This window comes from Podarcis raffonei, chromosome 1, assembly GCF_027172205.1.
Source record: "Podarcis raffonei isolate rPodRaf1 chromosome 1, rPodRaf1.pri, whole genome shotgun sequence".
Taxonomy (NCBI): Eukaryota; Metazoa; Chordata; class Lepidosauria; order Squamata; family Lacertidae; genus Podarcis; species Podarcis raffonei.
In genome coordinates this window covers 11,676,033-11,698,221 of record NC_070602.1, presented here as the reverse complement: position 1 = coordinate 11,698,221, position 22,189 = coordinate 11,676,033, and the positions used below count along the sequence as shown (strand labels likewise).

At 45.3% G+C, this 22,189-nt stretch overlaps 1 long non-coding RNA gene across 1 annotated transcript; it reads left to right on the top strand.

Annotated features, from left to right (window-relative positions):
- The first annotated feature begins 7,365 nt into the window (after nt 1-7,365).
- On the top strand, nt 7,366-21,040 carry LOC128423523 (uncharacterized). The gene is made up of 3 exons (XR_008332791.1): nt 7,366-7,668; nt 8,064-8,120; nt 20,886-21,040. It is a non-coding gene; the product is annotated as an uncharacterized LOC128423523 (long non-coding RNA).
- Nucleotides 21,041-22,189: the final 1,149 nt, after the last annotated feature.

Here is a 22,189-nt window from a genome sequence, read left to right as displayed (position 1 = left end):
AAACATCCTTTTGTCAGGGACGCCCAGAGGTTTGCTGAGGCCTGGGGCAAAAAACACATGAAGATTGCCTATTTATTACATTTGCATTCTATCCGTACTCAAGTAACTTGGAGCGGTGTGGATAGAATTGCTTCATTTTAACTTGACACCAGCCCTGTGAGGTGGGCCAGGCCAAGCGACAGGGATTCACCCAAGGTTATCCAGAGAGGTGGGGTTTTTTTTGTTTTACTAACTCAGCAGGGAGTTGAGTCTCAGAGTGCAGAACAGCCTTACACTCTACTATTGATATGTGCAATGACCCAGAATGCAAACCCTGTGCAAACAGGGAGTTGACAGTACTTATCTACAGCTTTTCCATCAGGAGCTGTGCCCAAAGCGGCTTAGAACAAACATTTAAAGTATCAAAATAGAGAACGCTGGAAATTCAAATGTACAAAATACAGAACATGTCAGTAAATTCAAAATAATTTAGCAAACAGACTGAATTCAATACTACAGAAGAAAGAAAACCCAATCTAGGCTTAAGTACAAAAGTCTCTTTCTCGGCCCATAGGCATAGGAAGGTCAGGTGGTACTCGCTGTGGAAAATTTCTTGTCACCCCCCCACATTGATTTTAATTTTTTTGCCTGCAAAAATAGTTTTACATTATTTCATATTTTCTTACAAAGGAATAATAATAAGTAATAATAATAATAAAAACTTTTATTTATATCCCGCCCTCCCCGGCCAAGGTTGGGCTTAGGGTGGCTAACATCAGATACATAACATTGGTATAAAATCAAACAATAGTTAAATTACCTTCTAAAAAAATGTCAAAATCAAATTAAAGTCTAATTAGATGGCTTTCCACAGGGTTAGGGTTGGGAACAGTAAGTGCTCCACTGAATTGAAATTTCAGCCTTCACAACATAGGAAAATGATCAAGTACACAGCTATTTTCATTGAGGAGGGTCAAGATATTAACTGATATGCATGAAATTTCATATATAGCTATATAATCCCTAGTGTAGTAAGATAAGACCTTTGAAGCAGGCGTTTTCAAAAAAAGGTTTTTTATTAACTGCCCTAGTAGGGCAGTAATTGTTCCTTGATAATTTGTCACCCCCCTCCATGATGGAACCTGGGGTGACTGCCCCCGCCCCCCTTCCTACGCCCCTGCCTTGGCCCACTATACCTGAAGGAGTGTCTCCACCCTCATCGTTCTGCCCAGACACTGAGGTCCTCCTCTGAAGGTCTTCTGGCTGTTCCCCCACTGCAAGAAGCAAAGTTACACGGAACCAAACAGAGGGCCTTTTTGGTAGCGGCACCTACCCTGTGGAATGCCCTCCCGTCAGATGTCAAGGAGATAAAAGAACCATACAACTTTTAGAAAACATCTGAAGGCAGCCCTGTATCAGGAAGTTTTTAATGTTTGATGTTTTACTAAGTTTTTATATGTACTGTAGGCTGCCCAGAGCAGCTGGGGAAACCCAGCCAGATGGACGGGCTATAAATAATTGCTGTGTTGTTGTTGTTGTTGTTGTTGTTGTTGTTGTTGTTGTTGTTGTTATTATTATTATTCCTGAGCTTCCTGGAAGTACCAACTGCTGGTGCAGGTCCTATTGCCCTTCGAAAACGATGGTTCAGCTTTGTGAATGTCCCTGATCCAGCTCACAGTTGTTGCCTCTGTAACCGTTCCAAACCAACGGAGCAGCAACTGGAAGTAGCTGCTGTTGTGCATCTGACTCACTTCGCTATATGAGCAGGATCCTATCGGTGGCAGATCAAGCCTCAGCCTTGCCTGAAGCTGCCTTTGCAGCCCCGGCACAGACCTCACAAGCTCTTCTCCATTTTTGATTTGCATGAGTAAGACGATGTACCACGAGTCTGTTGCTCGAAGATATCCTGCTCTGCCCTCCCTACAGCGATTCAGGCAGACTCCCGAAACAGGAAAACGAAGCTCAAGGAAGCATCGGAGAATGCCAGTCTTCAGCTATCTCCAAAGCTTGTCTCGTCTTGCCTCTCTCTTTGAATGATCTTTTCTTTAGGAATGGAAGGTTCCAAACTCTTCTCCATGGTGGGTCAGGTAAAAAGTTATTTGAGGTCACCATGCCTGTAGAAACCCCTGTTACTGTTTTCACTAGTAAAGGGCCTTCGGACACCTTTCCTGTGGTTGGCAGTTACTGAAGTTAGAGGTGATTAAAGAACTTCATCACAAACAAACAAACAAATTGTAAACAGATAAGAATATTGGCAGGATTATTGTAATAACCTGCAGTTTTATAAGAGTATATATTTAAAGCAGATGAATAAAGGAGTAAATTAAGTTATTTTGGATATGCAGAAAATAATAAAAAAGTAAATTTAAGGAATCACAGAAAGGGGGGAGGGAAGTCAAGTTCTGAAATGTTAAAATGATTGTAAAATTATTGAAATGCATAAAATTGAAAATCACAAAAAAGAAGAACTTGATCTCTGTCACTTGGTTGAGGTCTATCCCTGGCTTGACACAATCACAGTTATAAAAGGCAACCCTCATTTTATTATCGATATGGGATTGTAAGGAGGCAGCGATTTCCATCAACGCCATACCCTTTCCTCTGCAGTTCAGTTTCCGCTAAAACCTATGTTTTTTGTATCAGTGCCCGCTATGGCCAAAGCAAATGTAATTAATTATGTAATTATTCACACAATCAATTTCAGTGTCTTTCAACGCGAGGGGAAACAATAAAAAACAATGCAAAAAACTGAATTATTTGCATAACCTTTGCAGACAAGACGGCAAAAGCTGCCCATAGGTAAAGGTAAAGGTACCCCTGCCCGTACGGGCCAGTCTTGACAGACTCTGGGGTTGTGCGCCCATCTCACTCAAGAGGCCGGGAGCCAGCGCTGTCCGGAGATACTTCCGGGTCACGTGGCCAGCATGACAAAGCTGCATCTGGCGAGCCAGCGCAGCACACGGAACGCCGTTTTACCTTCCCGCTGGTAAGCGGTCCCTATTTATCTACTTGCACCCGGGGGTGCTTTCGAACTGCTAGGTTGGCAGGCGCTGGGACCGAGCAGCGGGAGCGCATCCCACCGCCGGGATTCGAACCGCCGACCTTTCGATCGGCAAGCCCTAGGCGCCGAGGCTTTTACCCACAGTGCCACCCGCGTCCCTATAAAAGCTGCCCATACTCACTTGCATAATTTTCATTCCTGACCTCGGACAAACATGCAAATGGTTCATCTTTCCACTCCTATTTCTGTTTGCAATGGCCCATCCAGCCCAGCGTCCTGTTATCACAGTGGCCAACCAGATGTCTGTGTGAAACCCTCTAGCAAGACCTGAACACAAGAGCCCCCACCTGCCCCGGCAGATGAAGATGATGGACTTTTCGGAGCTCGCTGACCTGACTGGAAGAATCCGCGACCAGAAAGAAGAGGAGTTTCAAGAGGACTGGAGGAAGTTTAAGGACTATTTGAATAAATACTGTAATATAAAAAATTAGAAATTACTTGAAAGAAACAAATAGGCCTAGGATTAAACTAAGTTATAATTAAATAAATGGGATTTAGAATGTTAAGAAAAGTGAATAAGATGGACTATAATTGGAAATTGCTTTAGTTTAATAATGATATTGGAAAGCTGTTACTTTTAATTACAAGGAAACTCAGAAGGGAGGGATTTGAGGAAGTCAACCAAGATGTTTAAAAGGTTAGATTTGTGAAGAATTAAGTTTGTTGTTATTGTTTAGCTGTTTATTGTTCCCTTTTCCCCCTCCCTTTTTTTCTCCCCCCCCCCGTTTTTGTGTATCATTTTGCTTTGTGGTTTGTGTTATCATTGTGGAATATCTAATAAAAAATATTTAAAACAAGAGCTCCCACCTGCCCCACCCCCATTGGGTTCCAACAGCTGGTATTCAGATGTGTGGCTGCTTCTGACTCCACAGTCAGAAGCATAGGCATCACGGCACTGACAACCTTATCCTCCATGAAGTTCTCCAATCCTGAGCCAGCCTGGATAGCGCAGTTGGTTAGAGCATGGTGCTGATAATGTCAAGGTTGCGGGTTCGATCCCCACATGGGACAGCTGCATATTCCTTGTACATTGGTACCTCGGGTTAAATACCCTGCAGGTTACGTACACTTCAGGTTACAGACTCCGCTAACCCAGAAATAGTGCTTCATGTTAAGAACTTTGCCTCAGGATGAGAACAGAAATTGTGCTCCGGTGGCGCAGCGGCAGCAGGAGGCCCCATTAACTAAAGTGGTGCTTCAGGTTAAGAACAGTGTCAGGTTAAGAACGGACCTCCGGAACGAATTAAGTACTTAACCTGAGGTACCACTGTATTGCAGAGGGGTGATCATCAGGGTCCCTTCCAACTCTACATATCCATTACTTTATTATTTTATTCTATTTTTTATTATTTTTCAATATTTTTTATTAGCAATTTCAACATAACAAAGTATCAAAACATATCCGATTCATTATTTTTTCACCTTCCCCCCTCCCCATCAAACCCTCCCCCCCAGAGACTTCCCTCAGCTCCTCTCTCTGATTTCTCCACACGTATTATTCTCTGCTTATTGTAAAACTGTAGAAATCTTTATATTATCTGTCTACTATGTTAACAATCAATAAATTTGTGTATGTTTATTCAAAACCTGCCAAAGAGTCCAGTTCATTTTGTTGTCCTTTAAAGTATTTTGTAAAAAGTTCCCATTCTTCTTTGAAATCACAGTTGTCCTTCTCTCCGCAGTTTGTATGTCAGTTTAGCCAGTTCTGCATAGTTCATCAATTTCTCTTGCCACTCTTCAGGACAAAAGACTTTATTATTCTATTTTAAATCCATCCAAGTTGTCTCCTGTGGGAGCATGTTCCATACTTTAACTAGGCACGATGTGAAGAAGGACTTTCTTTTACCTGCTGTGAATCTCTCTTTTTCCAGCTTCATTGAATGTTCACAAGTTGGCTGGATGCTGAACTAAATGGACCTTCCATCTGATAACTCTTCACATGTTCTTACATATGGACTGTTGCATACCACGCTTTGCTTCCTCTGTACATCAAGCCCACCTCATTTTAACATTTTTGGAGAATATGGTCTCTCGACCCTTTAAATAGCTCTCTCCCCCCCCCTCACCACAACCAGTCAGCTGTCCTCCTCATTCCTGCAGGTCAGACCTGTGGCTCTTCCTGATGAGACACATGCAACCTGACCCCCACCTCCCCCCTCTCCCCACCCAGCTGTTCCTCCTTCGTTTCCCTTCCCTGGATCTAGTCAAAGTCACTCTGGCGAATTCTTTACGCCTCTCAACATACAAGAGGAAGGGCAGCGGGGTTAGAGGGCAGGGTATTTTAAACAAGTCTCGGGCGGGGGGAGGGAAAGAAAGAATCTTCTGACACAAAAGAAACATGTGGGATTTATTGGGACAGATTGTAAAATGGAATTAATATTTGGTGAATGGTAGTCCGGACTGATAGGTGTACAGTTAAGACTTTTGGACAGACAGGCTGGGTTTCTAGTCTTACCTGGGTGCTGGCCACTTAGCACCGAAATCAATATCCATGCCGGGCCAGTTTGGTTTTTGCTTTGCTTCTTAGCCTTTGGGCGAAAGACTCTCTGCACCTCCTCCAATTTCAGCTGTCTTCATAGGTAAAGGGACCCCTGACCATTAGGTCCAGTCGTGGCCGACTGGGGTTGCAGCGCTCATCTCGCTTTAATGGCTGAGGGAGCCAGCGTACAGCTTCTGGGTCATGTGGCCAGCATGACTAAGCCGCTTCTGGCGAACCAGAGCAGTGCACGGAAACGCTGTTTACCTTCCCGCCGGAGCGGTACCTATTTATCTACTTGCACTTTGTCGTGCTTTCGAACTGCTAGATTGGCAGGAGCAGGGACCGAGCAACGGGAGCTCACCCCGTCGCGGGGATTCGAACCGCCGAACTTCTGATTGGCAAGCCCTAGGCTCTGTGGTTTAACCCACAGTGCCAGAAGGACTGAAGCTGAAACGGAGAGAGCATGGGATGAGAATGTCCCTTGCCTGAAATTGGAGAGCCACCACTAGCCCATGGGCTTAGTTCAACCTAACAGGCCTCCCCATTTGGCCTACGAGGCCATTCCAGCCCAGCTATGCCCACCTGCCTTATACTCGATGTTGTATATAATGCCAGATGTGGGAAGGTACAGCCAAAACGGGCTTTGCTGGCACCACCAATCAGTGCTTGCGAAGCCCCTTTCAAGGTGCAGGATAAGATACTGCACATTGCTTTGGACAAGGCTTCTGAAAGCCAACGATGAGCTGGTTGATGGTCTTTGGAGAGGTGCTTTTGAAGACACCTGTCGACAAAAATAAATAAATCCCTTGATGTCATTGAGATGTCAGGTGACAGACAGGTGGAAAGACCTGAGTACTCGTAGGAGGAGTGCTCGCCTTCGGGCGAGACAGGAAGGTGAGTCACTGGGGGATCAGGACCGGCCATTACCCCGACAAAGATAAAAGGCTGTCAGACCCCGCCCCAGGTTGCGGGAGCAACATTGCTGCTATGTGTCCAATTTGGCCTGGCGGGTGTGGGGAAGATAACAGTCTGGCCCACTTCCCCATCCTTATATACAGTGATACCTTGTGTTGAGAACTTCATTCCGGAGGTCGGTTCTTAACCTGAAACTGTTCTTAACCTGAAGCACCATTTTGGCTAATGGGGCCTCCTGCTGCTGCCGCGTTGCTGCTGTGTGATTTCTGTTCTCATCCTGAAGCAAAGTTCTTAACCCGAGGTAATATTTCTAGGTTAGCGGAGTCTGTAACCTGAAGTGTCTGTAACCTGAAGCGTATGTAACCTGAAGCGTATGTAACCCGAAGTACCACTGTATATACCGTATAAAGGCACCACCTTGTCCAGTGACTTTCATTCCAAGAAAACACAAACCAAGGTATGTGTTGGCACTCCTGGAACAGAAGGCAGGAGTGTCTTTGTTTAGAGGATTCCACCAATAACCTTGATATAAATGCAGTGGTTCAATGAATTAATTCAATGTGCTTAAGACCCACTTTTCAAATCTGGGGTGGATAGGCAGGAACTTCCTTCGATGCTCCTCTGCCCTCCCCCAACTAAATTTTAAGAATATCTGAAGAGGGCTTATCTGTGTGTGCTAGCAGGGGCAGACTTTTGTTTTCCAAAAAAATAAATGAGAAGCCTGCATGTACTAAACACAAGGTTTAGTGGAGACCTTTTTCTGAATAGATTAAAAAAAAAAAAGCGCAATTTTTCATTACAGAAGATGAGTCAAGGAAAGAATGTGTGGCTAATTCAGATGAGAGGGGACCCCGGGGCGGGATTTGGAGACATGTTAATGCAAACACTTGGGAAGTTATCAAAGTGATATTATCATCTCTTGAACGTGTTTCGCAGCTTGAAAACAGCCTTGCATAATTGCATCTGAAATATAAAGGGAAAACGACCAGAGATATTATGTCTCTTCGCAAGGCTGTGCCTAATTTGCTCCTCTCTGATGATTCTGTTTTCCAGGCTCTCTACAGTTTTCAACAAAACCCTTCAGCAGCATCCGGCTAATGTTGCTTTCTGAAATGCTACATTGAAGACAAAGGTTAAATTTAAAGAGACTTCCCCGTGGCTTCCTTCCAATGTAACAGTTTGCTGGATGGTTGTACAATCGATGATGCTGAGTCACCTGTTTGTCTTGTTCCAGGTAGGTTGTCCAATTTCTTTCAATAATTATCATATATACTGAGCTGCTTGTATGTTTACATCCCTTTTTAAAAAAGAAGCAGCAGAAGCACTTTTTTGGGGGTGGGAGAGCAATTGCAAAACAGCCCTGGGGGTTGGCCTGGAAGGAGTGTTGGTGACAGCATGGGTACTATGCAACTGGCACTGTGCACTGTTAATGTCTCCTGTTAATATTGCCTTCAGCTGATTCTCCACACTCCAGAGCTCAGTCTGGGAGATTTCAATGTGCATTTTCAAAATTTATTTTGGAAAATAGCAGGTATGCAATATCCAGAAGAGATCCATGTCTTGCAGCATAAGATTCTAGAATTCCAAGCTTATCTTAGTTTGTCAACATCTGCATTATTTCTCTTGCAGGTGCTCTGGAGTCGACGCTTCTGATCCATGAATCAAAAATGTAGCAGAATGTTCAAGGTATGTTTGCACTGAATCCAAAAATACTGCTTCCAAACTATCCCTAGTGCCATACCAAAATTATTAGAACATAGCTCAGTTGGTTAGAGCATGGTGCTGATAATGGCAAGGTTGCAGGTTAGATCCCTGCATGGGGCAGCTGCATATTCCTGCATTGCAGGGAGTTGGACTAGAGCAGCCTTTCTCAACCTGTGGGTCCCCAGATTTTGTTGAACTACAACTCCCATCACCCCTAGCTAGCAAGACCAGAGCTCAGGGATGATGGGAGTTGTAGTCCAACAACATCTGGGGACCCACAGGTTGAGAACCACTGGACTAGAGGATCCTCAATGTCCCCTCCAACTCTACAGATCTATGATTCTATAATTCTATAAAAAGAGCCTGCCTGCTGGGTGAGAACAATGGCCCATCTACTCTAGCTTCTGGTTCTCATAATGGCCAACCAGATGCTATGGGAAGCCAGAAAGCAGGAGCTGAATGCAACAGTTCTCTCCCCATCTGTGGTTCCCAGCACATGGTATTCAGAGGCACACTGCCTCCAATGGTGGACATGGAACATAGCTATCATGGCAAATAGCCACCTATAACCTTACCCTCCACAAATTTGTCTAATCCACTTTTCAAGCCATCACAGTTGGCACCCAAGTTTCCATCTTGTAGAGTAAATTCCATAATTTAACTACAGCCATGCCTCGGGTTGAATGCGCTTCAGGTTGAGCGCTTTCGGGTTGTGCTCCATGGCAACCTGGAAGTAACGGAGCGTGTGACTTCCGGGTTTCACCGCTCGCGCAGGCACTCAAAATGGCGTCACACGCATGCGCGGAACCAGCAAAACACAACCCGCGCACACACAGACGTGCCGTCGCGTCTTACGTTCCATTCAGGATGCGAACGGGGCTCCGAAATGGATCCCGTTCGCATCCCAAGGTACCACTGTATGTGGAGAAGTCCTTTCTCTCATCTGCCCCAAACCTTTCAACATCCATCTTGATTGGATGAGTTCTAGTATTATGGCAGAAGGAGCCAGGCTTCCTTCTAAGAGTCTGTGACGTTACTTTTCCTTGGTGCCCAAAATCTTTCCAGATGCATTCGATTAGCTGGGCATCTTGCTTCGTTGCCCCCACACGATGTTCTCTGGCTCCATCTCGGTTTTCCTGTGTGATTATGTCCAAGAAACACCCTGTCTCCTTGTGCCTCGGTTCCTCCATTTGTTACCTGTCATTTATAGAAACCTGCCATTATTAGTGTAAAGGTCAGAGGAAAAAATGACTAACGGCTGAAGTGCGAAACAATATTCAGCCCAGAACTGTTTTCTGGGGTGTAATGTATGTCTCTCTCCTGTTTCTTGGAGCGATGGCTGGGCCAAATACAATGTAAAGGAAATGTCCTTTCATCTAATATTAACAATCAGAGTCCGGGAGAGGGGAGGGGGAGGCGGATTGACCTTAACGTGAACATAATTCAAATGAGTAATAATTTCCTGCTATTTTAGGGCAGCCTTCAATAAATTTATTGTTCTGCAGTTTCATAAGGTTAGGCTGGGTTGCTGGGAAAGCTGATATTGCTTATCAGGCTAGTGCCCAGGCATTATGGTCTCATGAATAGCGCCCTCAGGCTTGTCACTGCTGGCGATTGAATTGATACTGGCTCCGGGGGAACCTGGGGAGGACCCCGGTTTCTCAAGGATTGCAATGAGATAATAAGGCTGGTTCACACAGTCGGGAATGGAGGAAAGCTGTAAACAGAGTGGGGCTCAAGCACACAGGCTTAACCACCCCCACACATTGCAATTTGTAACGTGTACATCAGCTATAGGGACATATAGGTGTACACACATAGGGACGGGGGAATCTGCCAGTTTCGGTTTATCTGTTTCTCATTTCTCCTGGCCTTAAGTCCAGCTCTCCTCATCTACACACCCACTTGCAATTAAAAAGCAACAAGACGTCGCCGCGCAAATTCATCAGCGTTTGCGTGCAAATTTCTCCTAACGTACACATAGAGTTTTGCTTAATAAGACACGTTTTCTGATTTCCTCCAATGTAATGGATTTCTAGAATGTTATTTTCATGAATATATGCATTTCTGTGCACTTTTGCTTGACCAGAGAACTGCACTGCAAAACTTGCAGAAGGTTGATTTTTGAAAGATGGGCTGCATTTCAGCTGGCATATTGTTTTGGAAAATGTGAACCTGGTAGATTCACATTTGAATGTGCACAGAATGAAATTTGCATCTTGTCTTTTAGATTCTAGGACTGCAGGCAGAGGCTGGCTTGCTTGTTATTGATCTTATGGTGGCTTGTCATGGTGGCTATGATCCACATCTACGGTTGGAGGCAGTTGCTGGGAATCAGAAGCGTGTGTGTGTGTGCGCGTGCGCGCGTGCGTGCGTGCGTGCATTCGTGCTTGTGCAGGTGCGCAGAGGGTGAGGAGTTCTGTTGAACTGATTCAGCTACAGGGCTCTTTTTATGTACATGCAGGTCCCACTTAACAAACACAATGCATTTCCTGGAAAGTGTTCATTAGGCAAGTGTTCACATAAAGTCCATAATTTCCATTGATTCCTATGGGAAAGCGTGTTTTCCTTCATGGAGAGCACGTGTTGCGGTGGGGTCTAACAAGACACCTCACTGTTGATGGGCGGGAAAAAGTAGTTCGCCACCTTTCTGATTGGGCTCCTCTTGTCGTTGGGGAGAATTTGATGTTGTCATTTTCCTATTGACAGCCAAGAAGTCTTTTATTCCCTGCGTGCAGCCTTGAGCTTCCTCTTTTCGCTGCACGCATTGGATCACCCGCCCATCCTCCCTATATTTAGGGTTGTTCGCATTGACCTTGCTATGCCGGTCATGGGGTCGCCAGCTTGATGGATTCTCCTGAAAACATAGAACATATTTGGTTCCATGTTTATTTGGCTCTATGTTGTCAAGAGAATCCATCAAGAGTGCATATTTTGTGATTTTCAGAGATTTATAAGATTTCCGTTTATTTGGTTTTGCAGAGAGTGCATAATTTATATATTTCATACCATTCAGTGTTCTGTACATAGAATCATAGAATCATAGAGTTGGAAGAGACCACAAGGGCCATCGAGTCCAACCCCCTGCCAAGCAGGAAACACCATCAGAGCACTCCTGACATATGGTGGTCAAGCCTCTGCTTAAAGACCTCCAAAGAAGGAGACGCCACCACACTCCTTGGCAGCAAATTCCACTGTCGAACAGCTCTTACTGTCAGGAAGTTCTTCCTAATGTTTAGGTGGAATCTTCTTTCTTGTAGTTTGGATCCATTGCTCCATGTCCGCTTCTCTGGAGCAGCAGAAAACAACCTTTCTCCCTCCTCTATGTGACATCCTTTTATATATTTGAACATGGCTATCATATCACCCCTTAACCTCCTCTTCTCCAGACTAAACATGCCCAGCTCCCTTAGCCGTTCCTCATAAGGCATCGTTTCCAGGCCTTTGACCATTTTGGTTGCCCTCCTCTGGACACGTTCCAGTTTGTCAGTGTCCTTCTTGAACGGTATACAGATTATATAAAGAGTTTATATTGACATCGCATTGTTTAACTTGGTCATCGTGTTGCCTTGGATATTACTGATAATTGTTTGCAAAACAGGGGTTTAATTGTTTGGTTACTTATTGTCTTACACTGGCCAGCCAGATACTTATGAGAAGCTCGTAATAAACAGCAGCTTTCTCCTGCTTGTGATTCCCAGTGACAGATATCGGAGACATGCTGCCTTTGACAAGGGAGGTAATAAATAGCCACCAGGAATAGCAGCCACTGATTGCCTTAGCCTCCATGAAATTTCTATTAACCTTTTAAAACCATCCACGTTTGCCATCACCAACTTGTGGGAGCAAATCCCATTGTCGAAGAAGTGTGCAAGATGGGCTGGGAAATGGTTCTGTTTTTAAGACAGCGTAGCTGCTGCATTTTCAAGCACACACACTCCGTTATAGGAGAGATGGGTGACTCCATTTCGGTTTCTCTCTGCTTCCTATTTTTCCAATCTTTAGTTCCATTCTCCACACCGGTTTGCGAATATTATTTTTAAGTCCTTGTGAAAATTCACCTGCATTTTAATGTGAATTTTCACACTGTGTACAACTTTGTAAACAATGTTGCCTAGAATACATCCCCCCCCCCCAATTTGTGGTTGTTGTTTAGTCGTTTAGTCATGTCTGACTCTTCGTGACCCCATGGACCAGAGCACGCCAGGCACTCCTGTCTTCCACTGCCTCCCGCAGTTTGGTCAAACTCATGCTGGTAGCTTTGAGAACACTGTCCAACCATCTCGTCCTCTGTCGTCCCATTCTCCTTGTGCCCTCCATCTTTCCCAACATCAGGGTCTTTTCCAGGGAGTTTTCTCTTCTCATGAGGTGGCCAAAGTATTGGAGCCTCAGCTTCAGGATCTGTCCTTCCAGTGAGCACTCTGGGCTGATTTCCTTCAGAATGGATAGGTTTGATCTTCTTGCAGTCCATGGGACTCTCAAGAGTCTCCTCCAGCACCATAATTCAAAAGCATCAATTCTTCAGTGATCAGCCTTCTTTATGGTCCAGCTCTCACTTCCATACATCACTACTGGGAAAACCATAGCTTTAACTATACAGACCTTTGTCAGCAAGGTTAAGTCTCTGCTTTTTAAGATGCTGTCTTGGTTTCATAGAATCATAGAATCATAGAGTTGGAAGAGACCACAAGGGCCATCGAGTCCAACCCCCTGCCAAGCAGGAAACACCATCAGAGCACTCCTGACATATGGTTGTCAAGCCTCTGCTTAAAGACCTCCAAAGAAGGAGACTCCACCACACTCCTTGGCAGCAAATTCCACTGTCGAACAGCTCTTACTGTCAGGAAGTTCTTCCTAATGTTTAGGTGGAATCTTCTTTCTTGTAGTTTGGACCCATTGCTCCATGTCTGTTTCTCTGGAGCAGCAGAAAACAACCTTTCTTCCTCCTCCATGTGACATCCTTTTATATATTTGAACATGGCTATCATATCACCCCTTAACCTCCTCTTCTCCAGGCTAAACATGCCCAGCTCCCTTAGCCGTTCCTCATAAGGCATCGTTTCCAGGCCTTTGACCATTTTGGTTGCCCTCCTCTGGACACGTTCCAGTTTGTCAATGTCCTTCTTGAACTGTGGTGCCCAGAACTGGACACAGTACTCCAGGTGAGGTCTGACCAGAGCAGAATACAGTGGCACTATTACTTCCCTTGATCTAGATGCTATACTCCTATTGATGCAGCCCAGAATTGCATTGGCTTTTTTAGCTGCCGTGTCACACTGTTGGCTCATGTCAAGTTTGTGGTCAACCAAGACTCCTAGATCCTTTTCACATGTACTGCTCTCAAGCCAGGTGTCCCCCATCTTGTATTTGTGCCTCTCATTTTTTTTGCCCAAGTGCAATACTTTACATTTCTCCCTGTTAAAATTCATCTTGTTTGTTTTGGCCCAGTTCTCTAATCTGTCAAGGTTATTTTGAAGTGTGATCCTGTCCTCTGGGGTGTTAGCCAACCCCTCCCAGTTTGGTGTCATCTGCAAATTTGATCAGGATGCCCTTGAGTCCATCACCCAAGTTGTTGATAAAGATGTTGAATAAGACCGGGCCCAAGACAGAACCCTGTGGCACCCCACTAGTCACTCTTCTCCAGGATGAAGAGGAACCATTGATGAGCACCCTTTGGGTTCGGTCAGTCAGCCAGTTACAAATCCACTGAGTGGTAGCATAGTCAAGACCGCATTTTACCAGCTTCTTTACAAGAATATCATGGGGCACGTTGTCAAATGCCTTGCTGAAATCAAGGTAGGCTACATCCACTGTGTTCCCTTCATTTGTCATTGCTTTTCTCCCAAGAAGCAGGCGTCTTTTAATTTCGTGACTGCTGTCACCATCTGCAGTGATCATGGAGCCCAAGAAAGTAAAATCTCTCACTGCCTCCATTTCTTCCCCTTTTATTTGCCAGGACGTGATGGGACCAGTGGCCATGATTTTCGTTTTTTTGATGTTGAGATTCAGACCATATTTTGCACTCTCCTCTTTCACCCTCATTAAAAGGTTCTTTAATTCCTCCTCACTTTCCGCCATCAAGGTTGTGTCATCTGCATATCTGAGGTTGTTGTAATTTCAAAAAAATTATGAACCCTTAAAATAACACATGTTTGTATGTTATTTTCACTAAATGTGCATTTTAAAATGCACACTTTACCCCATTCAATGCAACTTTCTACACAATACTTGGCTGAAGATGCTGCACTGCAAAGTCTGGGGTAGTATGAATTTAAGAAGATGGCTGTGTTTTGGTTCGTGCGTGTAGTTTCAGGAATTCTGAAGTTGGTAGATTCACATTTAAATGCCAATGGAACTGAATTTCTCCCCCATCCGTCTCTGCCAGCCGTGCAGTGCAATTCCACTTTAAAAAGCAAGAGAGGAAACCTTTTCTTGTTTCAGATCAGAGCCATTGTTTAAGCTTCCTGTTGTTATTATTCCGACACAAAGAATTTTAGGTCTTGGCTGCCGACATTCCAAAGCGACCCTCGGGTTCTAAACAATGTTTCACCCTAGGAATGTTTTCCATCTTGGAATCACATCATCTGCATTTTTTTGTAATAATAATAATAATGAAAAAAACAATCTGGATATCTTTCATGTGGGTATATTTTATTGAAATATCGACGCCCCTCCCCCAATTAAGAAGCTGTTCTTTTCATCATCATTAAATTAGTTCGATAGCAATGTGAGTTTATTTTTATTTTTAAGTAGGATTTATTTTACCCTTGCAACTAAATGTCTTTTTGTTTAGCTATAGCATGTTTTGGCTGCATCCTCCACCAGAAATAGAACCCAAAATAGCACCCAGAAATGAATCAATAAAATGCTATTTTCCCTTGCATTTTATGAATTGCATGTCACTTGCATGTTGCTGGTTTTTTTGAAAAAGAAGCAGACAGAAATGATTTCCTTATTTTCTTTATAGAAAATGTGTCATCTGTAGACTGTGCTTACGCAAATAGAGCTTTTTGATAGATTTGAGGCTGTTAATTTTTTTTTAAGGTAGAAGCTGCAATCCTAAACACACTCACTAGTGAAGAAGACCCAGTAAACCCAATGGGGCTTACTTTTGAGCAAATATGCATAGGATTTTGCTGTAAGGGGTCGGATCTTAGTTTAAAAACTTTGAAAAGATCAGCTTAGTAGGTGTATAATTAACCTGGAGAGGAACTAGCACAGGCATAGGCAAATTCGGCCCTCCAGATGTTTTGGGACTAGAACTCCCATCATCCCTGACCACTGGTCCTGTTAGATAGGGGTGATGGGAGTTGTAGTCCCAAAACATCTGGAGGGCAGAGTTTGCCTATGCCTGAACTAGGAGGAGAAATGGATATTAGACCAGAGAAAGTTCCAGAGAGACAGAAAGAAAATGGCAGGTGGGAAACCGAATCAGTACCTCCAGCACCTGAAAAGTTTGGACAACTAAATCAATGTCTGTTTGAGTTTCACAGAAGACTTTCTAACTAGAATGTGCTGCCAAGTATTGTTTTGGGGAAAGTGAATTTAAATAGGTTTGCATTAGAAGGAGAACAGAACCAAGTTTCTCCCTGCCCCTAAAACGGGTCAATGCTCAGTAGGACAGTAGAACTCCACCTGTCTGGACAATATTTGATTTCAGGCAATGATATCATGAGAGGATGAATCCCTCAGCTTTTAGTCATCTCCTTGACTTCTCTGCACACGGTTCACAGAATGCCAATTCCCGCGAGTTAACTGAGATCATTTTTATTACTTTATAGGTGTCAGCAAACTTTCAGCAGGGGGCCGATCCACTGTCCCTCAGACTTTGTGGGGGGCCGGACTAGATTTTGAAGAAGAAAAATATGAACAAATTCCTATGCTCCACAGAGCATTTGGATTCATTTGGAGATTTTTGCATAGCAGGGGGAATAAATACCGAGTGTATAACCTCATAGAGACAGCAGCGTAACAAGGCATGAAAGACAGTTTCTACCTCCATCAAGCCACAGGGGCAGACTCGTTCCGCGTATGGTTTATCCTCGAATCTGCCCTGCAAAAGACTCTATTGATGGAGGATCTCTCTCATAGTCTGAAGAGGGTGCCTGGGACTCGGCTTCAATGTGTGTCTGGCTCGTTGCATTGCAAATTTATTTATTTTAAAAATGCACACATCACAGCGCCACAGAACTATTCCAGTGTTAAATGGTGCGCAAATGAATGTCCAGAATGCGCCTGTTCCTGTGTCTTCAGCGTCTTCTTTCCTCAATAGTCTTCTGCAGTTTGGCACCTACCCAGATTAGGCAGAGAGTGTCCTGGTTGGAGGGTCTAAGAAAGCCGATAGGGTGCTCAGGGATGCAAAGCCTCTGTAGTAAAACCGTGAGACGTATTTTGTGCACACACAGTAAGCGGAGAAGGGTCTGGTCGCCGGCTTGGAATCTGAATGCTGGCAAATCCGACTGGGAAGCAAGAACGCGAACAATGTGGACGCTTGAAGTCTCTCACAGCGGCACATGCCATTCATTCGAGCCGGCTGATCAAATGTGGGAAACGGCAGAAGGTTTTCTCAGCTGTACAGGAGCAAGTGCCTCCCCGTGTTTGCATGGCCATGGGAACACTGTGCATGCACCCTGCTGCGGCCGTTGCTGTCGTGCCCCGTTGCCCAGCACAAAGGGAGGCCTTGGCCAGGGGTGGGCAGCGAGGAGAGGCCTCCCTGGACCCCGGCCTTCCCATCTGCTGCGTTGCTGTGCTAACTGGGAGGGAGAAGGGTGCTGTGGTACGATACGATACAATACAATATGATATCTTTATTGTCCTTGTCCCATACAGAACAATGAAATTGAAAATTGGATTCGATATCCCACTTTATCACTACCCGAAGGAGTCTCAAAGCGGCTAACAATCTCCTTTCCCTTCCTCCCCCACAACAAACACTCTGTGAGGTGAGTGGGGCTGAGAGACTTCAGAGAAGTGTGACTGGCCCAAGGTCACCCAGCAGCTGCATGCGGGGAATCGAACCCAGTTCACCAGATTACGAGTCCACTGCTCTTAACCGCTACACCACACTGGCTCTCTACAAAATCTACATAAGACATTCAAAAACCCCTAAAAACTCTGAAACCCCATTTTAAAATACAATATACTATAGAGACTCCTTATGCTGTGTTTAGAACCAGAATTGCATTGCGTAGAAACTGTTTCTCAGGTGGCTAGTCCTAGTTTTTATAACCCTGTACCTTCTTCCAGAAGGCAGAAGCTGAAAGAGATCATTTCCGGGGTACGCACTATCCTGCGCTATCTCTGCAGCTTTCTTATGGCACCTGACAGCATAGATTTGATCTAAGGTGGGAAGAGTGCACCCAATTATTCTCTCTGCAGTCTTTACAACCCTGGACAGCATTGGTTTTTCCCTGGCCGTGCAGCTCCCAAACCACACACACAGACCAAAGGTCAGTGCAGTGCACCACCGCCACTGCTGTCACGTCATGCTGGCCTTCCCACTACCAGAGCCCTCCTCTCTCTCTCCCGGCAAGGACAGTGATGTGGTTGACAGCAGGCCAGCACCCTTCCCTGCCCACCGCCCCTGAGGCCCACTATATAAAAAGGCATGCATTGTGGCTGCGAAAAGACAGCGGCAGGAGGTGCACGTAAAAGGTGGAGTTCGGAGGGTGACAACATGAGAACGGGCCTTTTGTGTGATGGCTCCCCGACTGTAGAATGCTCTCCCCAGAGAGGCTTGCCTGGTGCCATCATGATGGGCAAAAACATTCCTTTTTACTCAGACCTTTGGCCATGAAATAATCTATGGCGTCTTAAAGGTGTGAGGGCAGGGACTGTTCTCATGATTAATTGTATTATAATGCTATTGCAAGGGACGCAGGTGGCGCTGTGGGTTAAACCACAGAGCCTAGGACTTGCCAATCAGAAGGTCGGTGGTTTGAATCCCTGCGACGGGGTGAGCTTCCGTTGTTCAGTCCCTGCTCCTGCCAACCTAGCAGTTCGAAAGCACATCAAAGTGCAAGTAGATAAATAGGTACCGCTCCAGCGGGAAGGTAAACGGCGTTTCCGTGTGCTGCTCTGGTTTGCCAGAAGCGGCTTAGTCATGCTGGCCACATGACCTGGAAGCTGTACGCCGGTTCCCTCAGCCAATAAAGCGAGATGAGCACCGCAACCCCAGAGTTGGTCACGGCTGGACCTAATGGTCAGGGGTCCCTTTACCTTTTACCTAATGCTATTACAATGGTATATACAATGTTTGTTTGGTCTATCTCTAGCCCAGTATTGTCTACACTGAGTGGCAGCGCCTCTCCAGCATTTCAGTCAGGAGACACTCCCAGACTTAACCGAAGATGCTGTGGAATTACGACACCAGGGAACGATGTTTACATCATGGCATTTCAAAAATCCTCAGCCGTCACGTCTTCGAAGGTGCGGCTTTCCTGATCGTTCTTAACATTTGCCTGAAGAGTAACTGAAAAGTCTTGTTTATGGGATTTGAGGCCCTCCCCTTGTTGCAAGCGATCCTGTACCAAGTTGCAAAAGTGTAAAATGGAACACAACTGTTTGGCCGCCCTGCAGGAGACAGATAGCCCAGGAACAGAAGGAGAGCCTACCCAAGTGATGCTGACACAAAAAACCCCCCACGCATACACTAAGTAAAAGAACTTAAGCTTTACCACCCCACCCCCACCTCCCATCTCCCCCCTCTTTTCTTCCCCACCCTATGCTGCAAATAGCACCAGTATCTCACAACAAATATAACTGATCTGTAGAAAACACAGCCTTCGAAAGAAACAACACACGTGCTTTTGTAAACGAGCAAAACCTTTAATAAAAGTCTTTAAAAAACAAAATAATAATAATCAAATAGCCCATGAAATTGGGAGCAGATAAATACGCAACAGACTGTTACTTACAGACTTCCACACTCCACAAGGGACCATGGCAGACCCTTGGCAGACATCAATACAAAAAGGGATCCCCAAGCCGTCATCTTGGAAAACTACTGACCTAGTTAGCCTACTCTTCTCCATTTCCTTATCTTTGCTGCCCTCTTCTGTTTGCAATGTTCTTGCAAACAGAGCAGGCACTATTGAGAAGAAGAGATCTGCAGGGTCAGACCAACGGTGGCACATCGAGTCCAGCATCCTGTTATCACAGTGGCCGAGCAGGTGCCTGGGGGAAACCAGGGAGCAGGATTCGAGAACAAGAGCCCTCTTGCCACTGGCAATTCCCAGCAGCTGGAATTCAGAAGCACGGCTGCCTTTGAATGTGGAGGCAGAGGACAGACATCGTGGACAGGCGCCATTGCTAGCCTCTACCTCCATGAACCAGGTTGAGAAAGGCTCAACTTCAGGGTAGCTGCAGCATTTCCTCATTTATTTCATGGGGAATGTTCAGCTGGATCAGTATTCAGGGATCCTTCAGAAAACCCACTTAAATCTTAATTGAAATTAAGGAACAATTATCCACAATATTTTAAATAATATGATATTAACGTTCGTAAGTACCAACCAGCCCTTCCCAGGATTTTTTTTTTGGAAACCCCAAAAATAATGTTTTTTTGTTTTTGTTTTCAATGGATAAAGCAATTTGTGAGTTTGGTCCCATTGCGCCAAAGTCATGCCATCTTGATTCAAAATGGGGCCCAGTTTATAGGTGGTGTTTCACCTTCGCATTAACACCCTGGCACAGTCAGCTTGGTATTTACAGTCTTTACTTGCCCTGACCTAGCCACTGTGATCCACGCGGCACTCACCTCCTGACTTGATTATTGTAACTCACTCTATGTGGGGCTGCCCTTGAGACTGACCCAGAAACTCCAGCGGGTGCAGAATGCCGTGGTGAGATTCCTTACAGGGTCCTTGCCATGGGATCACATTCACTCGGTGCTTTACCAGCTGCACTGGCTCCCGGTGGAGTACAGGATCAGGTTTAAGGTGCTGGTTTTAACTTGTAAAGCCCTATGTGGCCTAGGACCCTCGTACCTACGGGACCGCCTCTAATGGTATGTCCCACGGAGGACCTTACGATCTTCAAATAAAAACATCTTGGAGGTCCCGGGCCACAGGGAGCTTAGGCTGGCCTCATCCAGAGCCAGGGCTTTTTCAGCTGTGGCCCCGATCTGGTGGAACGCTCTGTCACAAGAGACGAGGGCCCTGTGGGACAGGACATCTTTCCGCAGGGCCTGCAAGACAGAGCTGTTCCACCAGGCCTTTGGCCAAGGCACAGTCTGACCCCCTCTCTCCTTCTGTAATCCTCACAGAACTCTAGCCCAATGGTTGCCATTAATTTGCCTCTGAATTGATTTTAGAATGAATTGATTTTAGAATGTATTTCAATTAATTGATTGCGATTTTATGTAAACTGTGTTATTTTTACTGTTGTTAGCCACTCTGAGCCCGGCTTCGGAGGGCGGGATATAAATAAAGTTGTTGTTGTTGTTGTTGTTGTTACATATGTACAAGAAACAGGTACAGTTCAGGATTACACGTTCGAACCCGTTGAGTCACATTTGGGGAGTGGCTTCCTACAATTCCCACACCAACAAAGTAGGTGTGGGAATCGCGCAAGACGTCTTTGATCCTTACATTTCATTTCCCTCCTTGTCCGTGCTAATTTGAAAGCCTCCTCCCTTCCAGAGTCTTGAGCTCCCTTCCCAAGTCTCTGGATGCTTGAAGGGCTCTGCAGCATCCCTGAGCCCTTCCTCCTCCTGGCTAATCTTCGCCCTCTCTTCCACTTTCACAGCATCCCTGGGCCCCTGCTCCGCCTCTTCTATCATTTGCTCCTCCGAATTCTCCCTGACACCCGGCATCCAAACATCAACAGGAAGCCCTCGTGCCAAGTTTGGAGACAGCTGAACCTCTGCAAAAGAAAAAGGAAAGAAAAAAAGAGTGAAGTCATGCCCAAGTCACATTTCAGTCTGGTGTCTAAATGGCAATGAAGACTGTTTGGCAATGATATCTTGAGAGGCATCCAAAAACAGAAGTACTCTTTTGGGGGGATAGGGATAGGGGAGGTGTGGAGGACTCCCTGGTCCTGAATGGGGTAACTGTGCCTCTGAAGGACCAGGTGCGCAGCCTGGGAGCCATTTTGGACTAACAGCTGTCCATGGAGGTGCAGGTTTATTCTGTGTCCAGGGCAGCTGTCCACCAGCTCCATCTGGTACCCTACCTGCCCACAGACTCTCGCCAGAGTGGTGCATGCTCTGGTTATCTCCTGCTTGGACTACTGCAATGCGCTCTATGTGGGGCTGCCTTTGAAGGTGACCCGGAAACTGCAATTAATCCAGAATGCGGCAGCCAGACTGGTGACTGGGAGTGGCTGCAGGGACCATATAACACCAGTCCTGAAAGACCTACATTGGCTCCCAGTATGTTTCCAAACACAATTCAAAGTGTTGGTACTGACCTTTAAAGCCCTAAATGGCCTCGGTCCAGTATATCTGAAGGAGCGTCTCCAACCCCATCATTAAGCCCGAACACTGAGGTCCAGCGCCGAGGGCGAGAAGTGAGGTTACAGGGAACCAGGCAGCGGGTCTTCTTGTTATTGGCGCCCTCCCTTCAGATGTCAAGGAAATAAACAACTATCTGACTTTTAGAAGACATCTGAAGGCAGCTCTGTTTAGGGAAGTTTTTAATGTTTGATGTTTTATCGTGTTTTTAATATATTCTGTTGGGAGCTGCCCAGAGTGGCTAGGGAAACCAACCAGATGGGGTGGGGTATAAATTATTATTATTATTATTATTATATTGAGAACAAGCAACAAACCAGGAAACAAACCGCTTTCTGAAATATGTTGTAGATGTATATTTGCCTTAAGAACTCCTGATACATGATTTTATTGAATTTCCCCACAATATCCTCTCATTAAAGGTCACAGGTTCCTACTCCTTTGACCCCCAGACAGGCTATTATTTCTTGGTCCTCTAGTCTTAAAACCTCTTCAAGTCTGCCCCCAGGAAGGTTCTCATTTCCCCAGTAAAAATCAGGTCTCTTTTTCTCCCCCTGCTTGATTTAAAAGAGCGTTTGCTTTGACATGTGGTGTTGAC